At 47.1% G+C, this 11786-nt stretch overlaps 1 non-coding gene across 1 annotated transcript; it reads left to right on the plus strand.

Annotated features, from left to right (window-relative positions):
- The first annotated feature begins 11485 nt into the window (after window positions 1-11485).
- On the plus strand, window positions 11486-11558 carry Trnaa-ugc (transfer RNA alanine (anticodon UGC)). The gene has a single exon. It is a non-coding gene; the product is annotated as a tRNA-Ala (tRNA).
- The last annotated feature ends 228 nt before the right edge of the window (window positions 11559-11786 follow it).

Below are 11786 nucleotides of genomic sequence, written 5' to 3' on the forward strand. Positions count from 1 at the left end.
ATGAAATCTGGGCCGGGGTGTAGCTCCATGGTAAAACCCTTGCCCAGCTCACAAAAGGCCCTGGGTTCAACCCCCAGCACTGAATATAAATAGCAATTAAAAAGTAATTTTAAAATGAAATAACAGGAGGGGTAACTACGTCAGTTCTTTTCTGTATTATTACTGCACCTCTTCTGTAAAATCTATAATTATTCCAAAATTTAAAAAAAAATGTTAAAAGAACAGTTTCAAAAGAATCTGTTTTTGCAGATGAACTCTTTGGAGACCTCTGGAGGGACGCTTGAGGAACTAAAGTGGGGGAGTGGACAAGACCAGGAAGGGCCAGCGGGAGGCTGGTCACTTAATACTTGTGGTTCTCAGAACCACGGGACTGAACTATCTAAAATGTCAAGTGTAAAAAATCATGAAAAGGAACCTTATGCGGGACACAAAGGGGTTGGATAAGCAGGAGGCTCTCTAACAGACCCCCTGTTGACGCCCAGAGGCCCTACTAGGGGAGGTGCCCAGGACCACTGAACTTCTCTGCCCAGTTTGATGCAAATGGATTTATAGACATTTTTCTCAGAAGACATCCTCAGGAGACGTTTTATCCATCTGTACAGGACAGAACCCTGCATCCACTGACAGAAGCACCTAAGGCCACGAAGGATCTCATTGCCACGTATGAAGGGGCCAGGGAATCGCGTGTTTCCCCTGTGCGGCGACCCCTCCAGGGCAGAGTCTGTGTGTCCAAGCCTGCGCTGGGTCATCTGAAAGGCTAATGGGCTGCCATGGGCGCTGCTCACCAACTACTGCTGCTCCCTGCCCGACAGGCACATTCCAGCCCCTGCACTGCAGGGTGGACCATCTGACGGATCCTGGCCAGGGAGCAAGAAGAGGGGAAGCATTGAGCTGCTGACCCAACCCCTCCAAGCCTTCCCCTCTGGGTGGGAGAACAACATTAAGAGGCTCCATCACCCCAGGCCCCGGCAATCCCCACAGGCAGAACCCCGAGCCGACCACAGCACCTGTGAAGGGAATTCCACTGCTCAGACCTGGGGGGATTCTTTTATTGGGGGGGGTACCAGGGATTGAACTCAGGGGCGCTCGACCACTGAGCCACATCCCCAGCCCTATTTTGTCTTTTATTTAGAGACAGGGTCTCACTGAGTTGCTTAGCACCTCACCATCACTGAGGCTGGCTTTGAACTCTCTATTCCCCTGCCTCAGCCTCCCAAGCCATGGGATTAGCATCACCACCCTGGCTGGGGGGATTCTTGTTGCTATAGATTAACCAAATCTAAACCAAACTGATAGGGTTGACAACCCAGCTAGTAGGATCACTGATCAACCTCCTGTGGTTCTGTCTATGTATTTTAATAATGAGCATCTCTCCAGGTCAGGTGCTTTAATCCCAAACAGCTGGGGGGGCAGAGACAGGAGGACCACACAAGCTGGGGGTCAGCCTGGGCAGTTAAGCTGGACCCTGTCTCAAAAGATTAAAAAAAAAAAAAAAAAAAAAAAAACCTGGGCACATACCTGTCATCCCAGCAGCTAGGGAGGGTAAGGCAGGAGGATTGCAAATTCAAAGCCAGCCTCCGCCACTTAGTGAGGCTCTAAGCAACTTAGTGAGACCCCATCTCTTAAAAAGAAAAAGGACTGGGGTATGGATGCACTCAGAGGTGGGGATGTCGTCAGTGGACAGTGCTTACCCAACATGGGGAACATCAAATCCCCATTCTACAGTCACCACCGCCACCACCTCCATCACAGAAACTACACAACCTGACACTGGCCTGAGGGTCAGAGAGACACTGAAACCCATCTCACCTAGGAAAGCCAGAACCCACCGTCCATCTCCCTTTGTTCCAGTTCTGTGCCCCCTGAGCCCCAGTAAAGCAGGCGCAGAACTGTGGGCGTAACGTGCTTTAACTGGTAAGAGGCCCTGGACACATGCGCTCCTGTTACCATGGAGTGGACGTGTCCCAACATTCATATGCTGGAAGCTTCACCTCCAAACTTGTAGGGTCATGGTTTGGAGGTGGGCCCTTAGATATGTTCTCACAGCTCAAGGGTAGGGTCCCCACAATGGCACTAATGACATGATAAGAGCAAAAAAAAGAGATCTGAGTAAGCGCGCCTGCTGTCCTGAGTGTGGCCCCTCCGCCAGGGTGTGAGGCCAGAAGGCACCCACCCCCCAACCCCACCCAGTGGCTGTGGCTGACAATCCCAGCAACCAAGGAGGCAGAGGCAGGAGGACAGAGTCACACACACACACACACACACACACACACACAGACACACACACACACCTATTTCTAAAGCTTCCAAAGTCAAGGCTTCCATGACGGAACCTCGAAGGTGACAGCATCGGTGCTGCTGAAGTCCCCCTTTCACCTGGTCAGCAAGATAGCATGTTCGCCCCCTGCGCTCAGAACAGCAGACTAGATTACTCTTTCCCAAGGAAAACTGCAACCGGGCCATCGAGGCCTGAGGGACGTGGGGCATGACCACAGGTCCAAGGGCATAGACTGGCCACGCTGCAGCTGGGGACCACGTGCAGTGTCACACGGGCACAGCACACGGGGGATAAACCCCTGCACAGCTACGCCAGAGGGTGGAAGTACCTTGAAACTGCTCCAAGGGTGCCTACGGCTTGTCACTGAGCCTCGTCAGAAACTGAACACTTGAGGGCGACCACGCAGGCGGGGTTCCTGGAAGTGCCGCATGCACAGGTCCCAAGGGCTTCCTGGAGGCCCACTGTGGGCACTTTGCACCTGCTACTACCCACCTCCCTTCTAGCACTTCACATTTACCCCAAGTCAGGGTGGCACTGCCCACAGTTCTTGGGGTGCTAATCACACGACTGCTCATCAACCCCCAGCTACGGTGATGTCACAAAGCCTTTCATGGAAACTAACCTCCCAGCTGCGGGGGCTGCGGCTCGGTGCTGGAGCGCTCACCTAGCAAGTGTGAGGCGCTGGGTTCGATCCTCAGCACCACACAGAAATAAAGGCATAGCCAAGCACGGCCGGGCATGCCTGTAACCCCAGCAGCTCGGGAGGCTGAGGCAGGAGGATCAGAGTTCAAAGCCAGCCTCAGCAACAGTGAGGCCCTAAGCAACTCAGTGAGACCCTGTCTCTAAATAAAACACAAATTAGGGCTGGGTATGGGCTCAGTGGTCGAGTGCCCCTGAGGTCAATCCCTGGCACCAAAAGAAAGAAAAAGGGAAGGTATAGAAAAATGGAGGTGATTTTTTTTAAAAATCAGCTGCCAAACTCTTAACTGCACACTGGTCTTCACCTCTTCTCCTAGAGGAGCCTCACTGAGCCTGAACTCTCACCTTCCCGCCCAGTGTCCCTGCACGGGCTCTAACAAATGGCCCTGCAACTGCCTTTGCTCAGCACCAGCTGTCAGAACTGTCATCGCCCCCAAGGCTGGAGTATAGCTCAGTGGCACAGTGTCATCGCCCCCAAGGCTGGAGTATAGCTCAGTGGCACAGTGTCATTGCCCCCAAGGCTGGAGTATAGCTCAGTGGCACAGTGTCATCGCCCCCAAGGCTGGGGTACAGCTCAGTGGCACAGTGTCATCGCCCCCAAGGCTGGGGTATAGCTCAGTGGCACAGTGTCATCGACCCCAAGGCTGGGGTATAGCTCAGTGGCACAGTGCCTGTGCAGCACACTCCAGGCCCTAGGTTCAATCCCCAGCACGAGTGTGAGTGTGTGTGCACGCGCGCGTGCATGCACACACACACAATCCTACCAGGACACAACACAGAGACAATGACCCACTCAACTGAGGGTAACGGCTGAAAACTAGCTAATAACTCACAATGTCAACACTCTGCACTAGAAAAGAAATGGCAGAGACAGAACTAGCTGCAGCAGGCCCTGTAAAAAGCCCACCCATAGCCCCTCCCCACTTGAGCAAAATTTCAAATTGCTCCAAAACTTTTTCCAGACTTCCTCTGGCTACAGAGACCGTTTCCCTCCGGTCCTCGTAAAGGTCCTCACTGCCCTCCCCAGCAGGCCTGCAGCAATGACCCAGCCGTCGGGGTAAAAACTCAAGCCTGAGTTCCGCATGGACTGCCAGGTTTTCCCCATGGGATCCAATTCCAGGTACCAGAGCAGCACCTGCTAGATAAAACCGTGGCTGCAGTTTACATAAGCCTGTTTATTTTTAGTAGGATAGTTCAAAGACAATGTAACCCCAACACAGCAGCACTACCTAGGTCATGTTAAAGGATGTACACAGAAAACTCACATTAAAAAAAATCACGGACAAAACATGCTACGTGCTCGCTTCCCAGCACATATGCCAAAGTTGGAATGACAGAGACTTCCCATAGCCGCTGTGCAAAAATGATGGATCAGGGCAGAAGGCACTCCATTTAAAAAGAAAAAAATCCAAAAGTAAATCCCTATGCTAAATAATACTTGTTTCTCTGAAATCTTTTGTTTTTTTGGTGCTGAGGATTGAACCCAGAATCGCACACATGCTAGACAAGCGCTCTACCACTAAGTTACACCTCCAGCCCCTGAAATCATTTTTATTCCAAAGCTTAGATTTAAAAAAAAAAAAAAAAAAAAACTGTATTGGTTAGCCTTCAGAATATCTCATGTTTATTTTGGAAGTGATCAAACCTGTTTCATTAAGAACAAAATTCCTGGGCTGGATGTAGCTCAGCAAAGCACTTGCCTTGAATATGCAAAGCCCTGGGTTTGTTCCCCATTTCCAAAAAAAGAAAAGAACAAAATTCCTCAGGGGTTGTAAGACAGCTCAGTGGTAGAGCACATGTTTATGAGCATGCAAGAGGCCCTGGGCTCAGTCCCCAACAGAAGGAAAGACACAGAGACAGACAGAAAAGACATTCCAGCAGCACCGTGGCTGGAAATGGTTGTCAGTTTAAACTCTAAAAGTTTATTTGATAAAACAACCAGATTATGCCCAAGTAAATAAAAGATACTTTAAGGAATATCTTCATTTTCTTCACCTCTTTGGTGAGAGAGATTTCATTGATTTTTTTTTTCCCGTTTTGAGGCAAAGTTGTTTTTTAATTCAGATTAAATGTCACATTGCAATTCTTGCTCATGACAGAATAGGAGCACTGAGGAGCTGTTCTGGAGAAGCACAAGGAGGCTCTCAAGAGAGGCCATGCCCAATCCAGCAGCCACCAACCACCTACCAGCTGCCACCACTCAGGGGCAAGGGCACTGCAGAGAGGAGAAGCAGAGGCCAAGCGCAGGGGGCCCAGGGTCTGATGCCAGCACAATGTGGGGGGGGGGGGTCCCTCAAAGCCAGTCTCAGCAACTTAGTGGGGCCCTGAGCAATTTAGCAAGATCCTGACAGCTGGGGACGTGGCTCAGTGGTTCGGCACCCCTGGGTTCAGTCCCAGTGTGCACACGCACATGCACAAGCGCGCACGCACACATACAAGTTCAAACTCCTTCCTGGAGACCCACACAGGCATCACTCTTTGAGGATCTGTGACACTTACAAGTGAGCTCCTCCGTGCGACCCTGCCAGCACCAGAGCACCCTCGAGTCACCCACCCCTGCACTGGTGCCACTAAGAGATGGGCCCTGTGTCTGCCACCTCCTCTGCAGCTTGTGCAGCAGCCACTGCTTGCAGGAGACTCTAAAATGCACGCAGATGTGCCTCCATTGAATCTGTGCTTTAAGCCCTCTCAGCCACAATAGTTTAAAATTAGAACCTATTAACAGTGGAGTCAAAATCCCAGCCGCCTTGTGTTTTGGTAGCTAACCTCAAAGCTTTTTTGACACTTCACTGTCAAAAGGGAAAGACATGAATGCTAAGATGCTTCGGCTTCACATACAGGCTGCTTTCCACGAGCCACCTAATGACAGTATTATAATAATGAATTCCAAGGGCAATTTGCCAAACAGCTCCCAAAAAGTCAAGACCATAATTTGAATCCTGTTATACACTCATGTCAAAGCAGTTCTTTCTCGGCACCCACGAAAGAAGGTGAAAACCAGAAAGCATTCAGTTCAAGTCACATATACCACATCTAGTCCCTGAAATACTGAGCCATCTTAATCTACACTGCCTTCAATTTAAGAAGCAATACTCTGTTTAAAAGACGTACTGTACTAAAAAAGAAAAGAAAAAGCACTGTAATTACTTCTTACCAAGAATCAACAAGAAATGTTATTTTAAATTATATCCTTTGGGATCATTTAAGATTCAGATTCAAGTCAGAGACACAGAATTAATTGAAATGGAGACCTTTCACTTTGATTCGGTCTCAGTAGACATAGCGTTTTCAGTGAATTCTTAGCTATGTTGACATGCCCGCTTGTTAATAAAAACCTAGCTTTTCCCTCATTTTTTTTTAAAGGTTAAAATGTGCACACATATGGGATCCTAATTAGAATAAGATATACTCCGTGTTTATACAAATATGCCAAAACATACTCTACTGTCAGGTATTAAAGAACAAATAAAAATTTTTAAAAAATGTTTGCACGCAAATACACACAAGACAGATCATTTTCACCAGACCCTGGCAAAAATGATTCACTTTGTCTAGAATGATAAATGACATTTCCAACACAAGGTTCTCTCAAACTGATGCCTGGAAGAAGAGAGCCAAACGACCAACCACACCTCTCTTCGTTACCTGTCTCCGTGGGATGCTGATGCAGCCTGTACCTCCCCAGGCTTCAGGGGAAAGGAACCCGCTGTGGTAACTTTCCTTCCTCTCTGGGCTTCTTCAAAAACATTTGGCCCAATTCCTTGCTCAAAGTAGTGGCTCAATAAACACTTGTGGAATGGGTCCATTAATTCCACAGCACAATTCATACAAATGAGTACAGATGAACAAAATACAGAGAATGATTCAGCTAAGATGGTCCTAAAATAGAGGGCTCTGCAGAATTCAGAAGGCGTGATGATATAGATCATTATGGATTGGGTATAAAAAGATCGATGCCATCAACGGCACAGCAGTGCCAAGAAAGTAATTTTACTTTCAAATGAGAACTTGAGGGAACAACAACTATCATCGACATCAGGAACAAGATGTTTCTCTCTTGTGAAAAGTACACTGCCAACCACACTTTAAAGGTATAAAAGTGAACCGCCTGAGAAGTCGGTATGTGATCCGTAGCTAGAATCAATTTACCCGGCTCACTCCTCAGCTTTTCAGACTTAAAGACAATAGAACCAAAATCTTGAACTGACTGGAGCCTAAAGCACTAAGAAAACTGCTCCCGGGAATAGAAAGAACATTAGCCAACACTCACCTGTGATCCCAGTGGCTCAGGAGGCTGAGGCAGGAGGATCATGAGCTCAAAGCCAGCCTCAGCAACAGTGAGGTGCTAAGCAACTCAGTGAGACCTGCCTCTAAATAAAATACAAAATAGGGCTGAGGATGTGGCTTAATGTTGAGTGCCCCTGAGTTCAAGCCCCGGTACCAAAAAAAAAAAAAAGGAATGAAGGGAGCTGGGTTGAAGATCTAGAGAACGAGGCTTGAGAGCTGGGGCTGTAGCTCAGAGGCAGAGTGCTTGGCTAGCATGTGTGAGGCCCTGAGTTTGATCCTTGGCACCACATAAAAATAAATAAAATAAAGGACTTCTGTCCATCTAGAACTACAAAAAAAAAAAAAAAAAAAAAACTTAAGGAGAATAAAGATTGATATATTTTAAATTTAAAAAAATAGATAGGTGGACCCATTCAAATTTGTTCTTTTGCTAACTGACTTTACTTGAGGAATTTGAAAATCAAAGTGAATCAATTTTTTTTTAATTTTAAATAAAATATAGAGGCTGAGGATGTAGCTCAGTGGTAGAGTGCCTGATGTCATGCTCAAGGCCCTCGGTTTGATCCTCAGCCACCCCCACTCTGTAAAAAAGAAAAAACAGAAGCCCTTCCCCGTTCCCCAAGTTCAAGGTAGCATTTCATGAAATGTCCCCCATGCAGGCTGGGGACGTAGCTCAGTTAACAGAGAGCTTGCCTCACATGCACAAGGCCCTGGGTTCAATCCCCAGCACCACAAAAACAACAACAAAGAAATTTCCCTCTTGCCTCACTGATATGAATACCAGAAATGTGACAGACTGTTGAGTATATTCATTCGTGAATGTGTATAGTGAATGGTTATAAGCAACGTGCCCCGTAATGAGAACTGCAGAACTTAGATAGATTTAACTTAGTGAGGTACCCACCCCGGGCCTTACCCAGTTACCAGCTGCAAGCACAACCACCCTAAAGTCTGACTTAAAACCTAGACTTTTCTGGGCTAGCAGGACCAACAGGACCTGGACGGAATGACCAAGAACTCCACTGCGGTTCATCTCCCCTGCGCCAGATTCCTCCAGCCCAGATCGAGTCCCAGGTGAGCGTCTGGGACCCTTGGGTGTAGACTCAGTTAGGACTTAGAATTAGGATGCCCGTCTGAAGCATGATGCGCATTACTAAAATAGATGTGATTAAATCTAACTGTGCTTCAGACTGAGTCTGTAGAAACCTGATACTCCTGATACTTAGTATAAATAAGACATAAACTTGTCTATTCAACACAAAAATGCCTAGAAAGAGCTAATAAACAGGAATAAATTAAAAAATAGCTGTTATATAACAACTCATTGTCAGTATTCTTTCGGTGAAAGACTACAAATTGGTTCAATTAAAGACAAAGTTTAGTGTATACCAAAAATATCCAGCACCCAAAACTTGTGATTCCTAATTAACCCAGCAAAATACCACAGGAACTACTTCCTGTCTTATCTATAAAAAACAATACTTTTCATAGAAAGACAAATTTCAACTCCAGTTCATAAACATCAAAGGTCCTCCACAGTTAGAAAAAGCCAGATCTGCTCATCTAAGACCCAACTGAAGACAAGCAAACGGGACAGACAGAACCGAGAATCCCAACTAACAGATCAAAAGATTGTACCTTTTACAATCATCAGACAGAATGCAAAGTGTTCAAGGATCTGAATACCTCTGCTGGAGCAGAAGAAAGAGAGACAGAGGGCATAAAACCAGAGTCCAGATGAGATGTGCACATTCCAGCTCCATATCCTTGAGCTTGGGAAAGCTAAGATCAATTTTGTTTTGGGAATGTTTTCTAGGGTTACCCCTGCCTAGTAGTGAAAGTCAGTGCTTCTTATAAAACTAGAAGTTCAATGACTAACTTTGGAAAAACCAGTGAATAATGTAAAGAAACAGTGCTGAAGATTGGTTAGCTCCATGGAACCAAATTCTCTGTCATTAATACAATTTCTTCACTTTTTCTTTCTTTTCCTTTTTTTTTTTTTTTTTAATTGCTGCTGTTGTTGTTCTTTGGCTTGGCTGGGGAATTCAGCCCAGGGCCTTGCTCATGCTGGGCACCTGCTGTTCCTCTGAGCAACATCCCCAGCCCTAATCCTCCACTTTTGTCCACAAGGATCCCTGCACCTACTCACCTCACTCTTAGAGGGGCCCCTCCCAAGTGAGAAGTGGCTGGCAGATGTTCAGATAAACAGTCTCTCCGTGCTTTTCATTTCAACTTACAGATCATTATAAGAAAAAAAAAAAAAAAAAGCTAACTACCAAAACTAATTTTTCCATTGCAATAAAAACTAGACTCAAAGACATCATTTCTTACCTACATCTGACTCCCCACCCTTCCCAACAGCTCCAGTCTGTGCTACACACCAGCACAGAGAGGTCAAGGCAGCAGCCTTCCAAAAACAAAGTACAAAGGCCCAGTACAAAGGTACTGGGGTTACACACCGCTCTATCAGATCTTGGGATAATTGCCTGGGAAGGAAATGCTATTTTAAATCATCCTGTCCCCACTCTGCGACATGCCTGCCCTCAGTGAGGACTGGTTTTGATGACCTCCCACCCGCGCACCTCACCTGCCCTTGTCATCTCTAAGGCACTGGGTCCCCTAAACCCAGCTGCTGCTCGGCGGGCGCAAGGCAGTCTGCAAACCCTCGGTTGCACACTCATGGCAGTGGCCCAAGGATGAAGTCACAGTCTTGGTTTGTCCTTCCCCTCACACAGCTTTTAAAGAAGGCCAACCTCCCCAGGCGGAGCTGGAACCCACGCTGCGCTCCCATCACACCTTAGGGAGACCTGCCACCTCTGCCACCCAGTCACCCCTGCAGTCTCGCCACCAACTCCTGGGCACCGGGCCAGGAACGCAGCCGCTCATCTGTGAGGCGCCAAAGGTTCCAAGGACCACCTGCAATCAAGCCCGGGGCAGGCCAGCCTCTCCCCGTCCTCCCCACTGGTGTAGTCTCCTGGAGGAATCCACGCTTCACCTTCCACCAGGAGGGCCACCACGGGGCAAGAGGGTCCAAGTTCAAGGCTAGCCTCAGGAAGTTAGCAAGACCCTGTCCCAAAACAGAACAATACCAAGGGCTGGGGATGCAGCACAGTGGTACAGTGACCCAGTGGAGTGCTTGCCTGGCATGTATGAGACCCTGGGTTTCATTCTCCACACCACCAAAAAAAAAAAAAACACTTTTCCATCAGTGATTTTCTGACCCAAAGATTTTAACCAAATTATGATCCCTCCATTCTCTAGTTCTCCCTCCAATAATCCAGATTCTAGGTTCTCAATTAACACAGAAAGCAAACCCCAGGAGAGCAAGACTATCCCCAGCAGTCCTCTATTTTTAGCATGGAGACTAATATTTCATTATGCATTTGCTGAATGGATGATGCATCTGGAAAATTTGGGCTGCAATGATGGTCCATTTGGAAAACAGCATGACCTCCAGAGGACCTGAATTATGTATTGGCTTTGTTTGTTCAAATTCACTAGGCAATTCTTCATGGCTCTACGTTTAACATGAGGGATGCTATTTGAGAATCACCTGCTATAGGAGGTCTACTTGTCCAGGGAGCAGAGATAGGACTAACCAGCAGATGGTCATCTCTGTGAAGCAGCTTCATCTGTGAAGCAGCTTCATCTGCTGGAAAAAATAAAGCCAGGTAGTTTTGGCTTTGCCAAAAAGGAAGTCATCAATTTTTTTTTTGGGGGGGGGGCGCTGGGGTTGTGGCTCAGCAGTAGAGCACTCACCTAACGCATTCGAGGCCCTGGGTTCAATCCTCAGCACCACATAAAAGTAAATAAATAAAGGTATTGTGTCCAACTAGAAGTAAAAATAAATAAATATTAGGAAAAAAAAGGCCATCAATTTGGCCAAATCACTTCTCTGGCCCTTGGCATCCTCAGGAGAAAGAGCAAACGACTGCATTGCCTCTGGATGAGCTTCTGAAATCTTTAAAACCACACACACAAAAACACCTGTCCACCAGGCAGAGTGACACATGCCTGTAATCCCAGTGACTCTAAGGCAATTTAGCAAGACCCTACTTCAAAATAAAAAGGGTAGCTGGGGATGTACTCAGTGGTAAAGACCCCTGGATTCAAAAAAAAAAAAAAAAACACTTTTCTGTAAATATAGATACCCGGAGACAATCTCAGAATTTTCCAAGAAATATCCTGTCCTCTTTGCCTCCTAAAATCCACTGTGTGGTTGGAGATGTGGCTCAGTTGGCAGAGTGCTTGCCTTGCATGCACAAGGCCCTGGGTTCAATCCCCAGCACCACCAAAAAAAAAAAAAAAAAAAAATCCACTGTGTGGTCTCAGACCAGCTCTCCCTAACCCCAGAAGACCAGAGGACCGGGGGAAATGTGTCCCCAGTCAAAAGCACAAAGCAGCTACAGCTACATCTGCACCTACTGGGGACTGCCTGGCATTGGAACCTCTCTGCAATAGAATGTATTCTACTTTCCTCCATCGCCCAACTTCCCTTCATGTCCCTTTAAGGACTAACATT

This window comes from Urocitellus parryii, chromosome 13 (genome assembly GCF_045843805.1).
Source record: "Urocitellus parryii isolate mUroPar1 chromosome 13, mUroPar1.hap1, whole genome shotgun sequence".
NCBI lineage: Eukaryota > Metazoa > Chordata > Mammalia > Rodentia > Sciuridae > Urocitellus > Urocitellus parryii.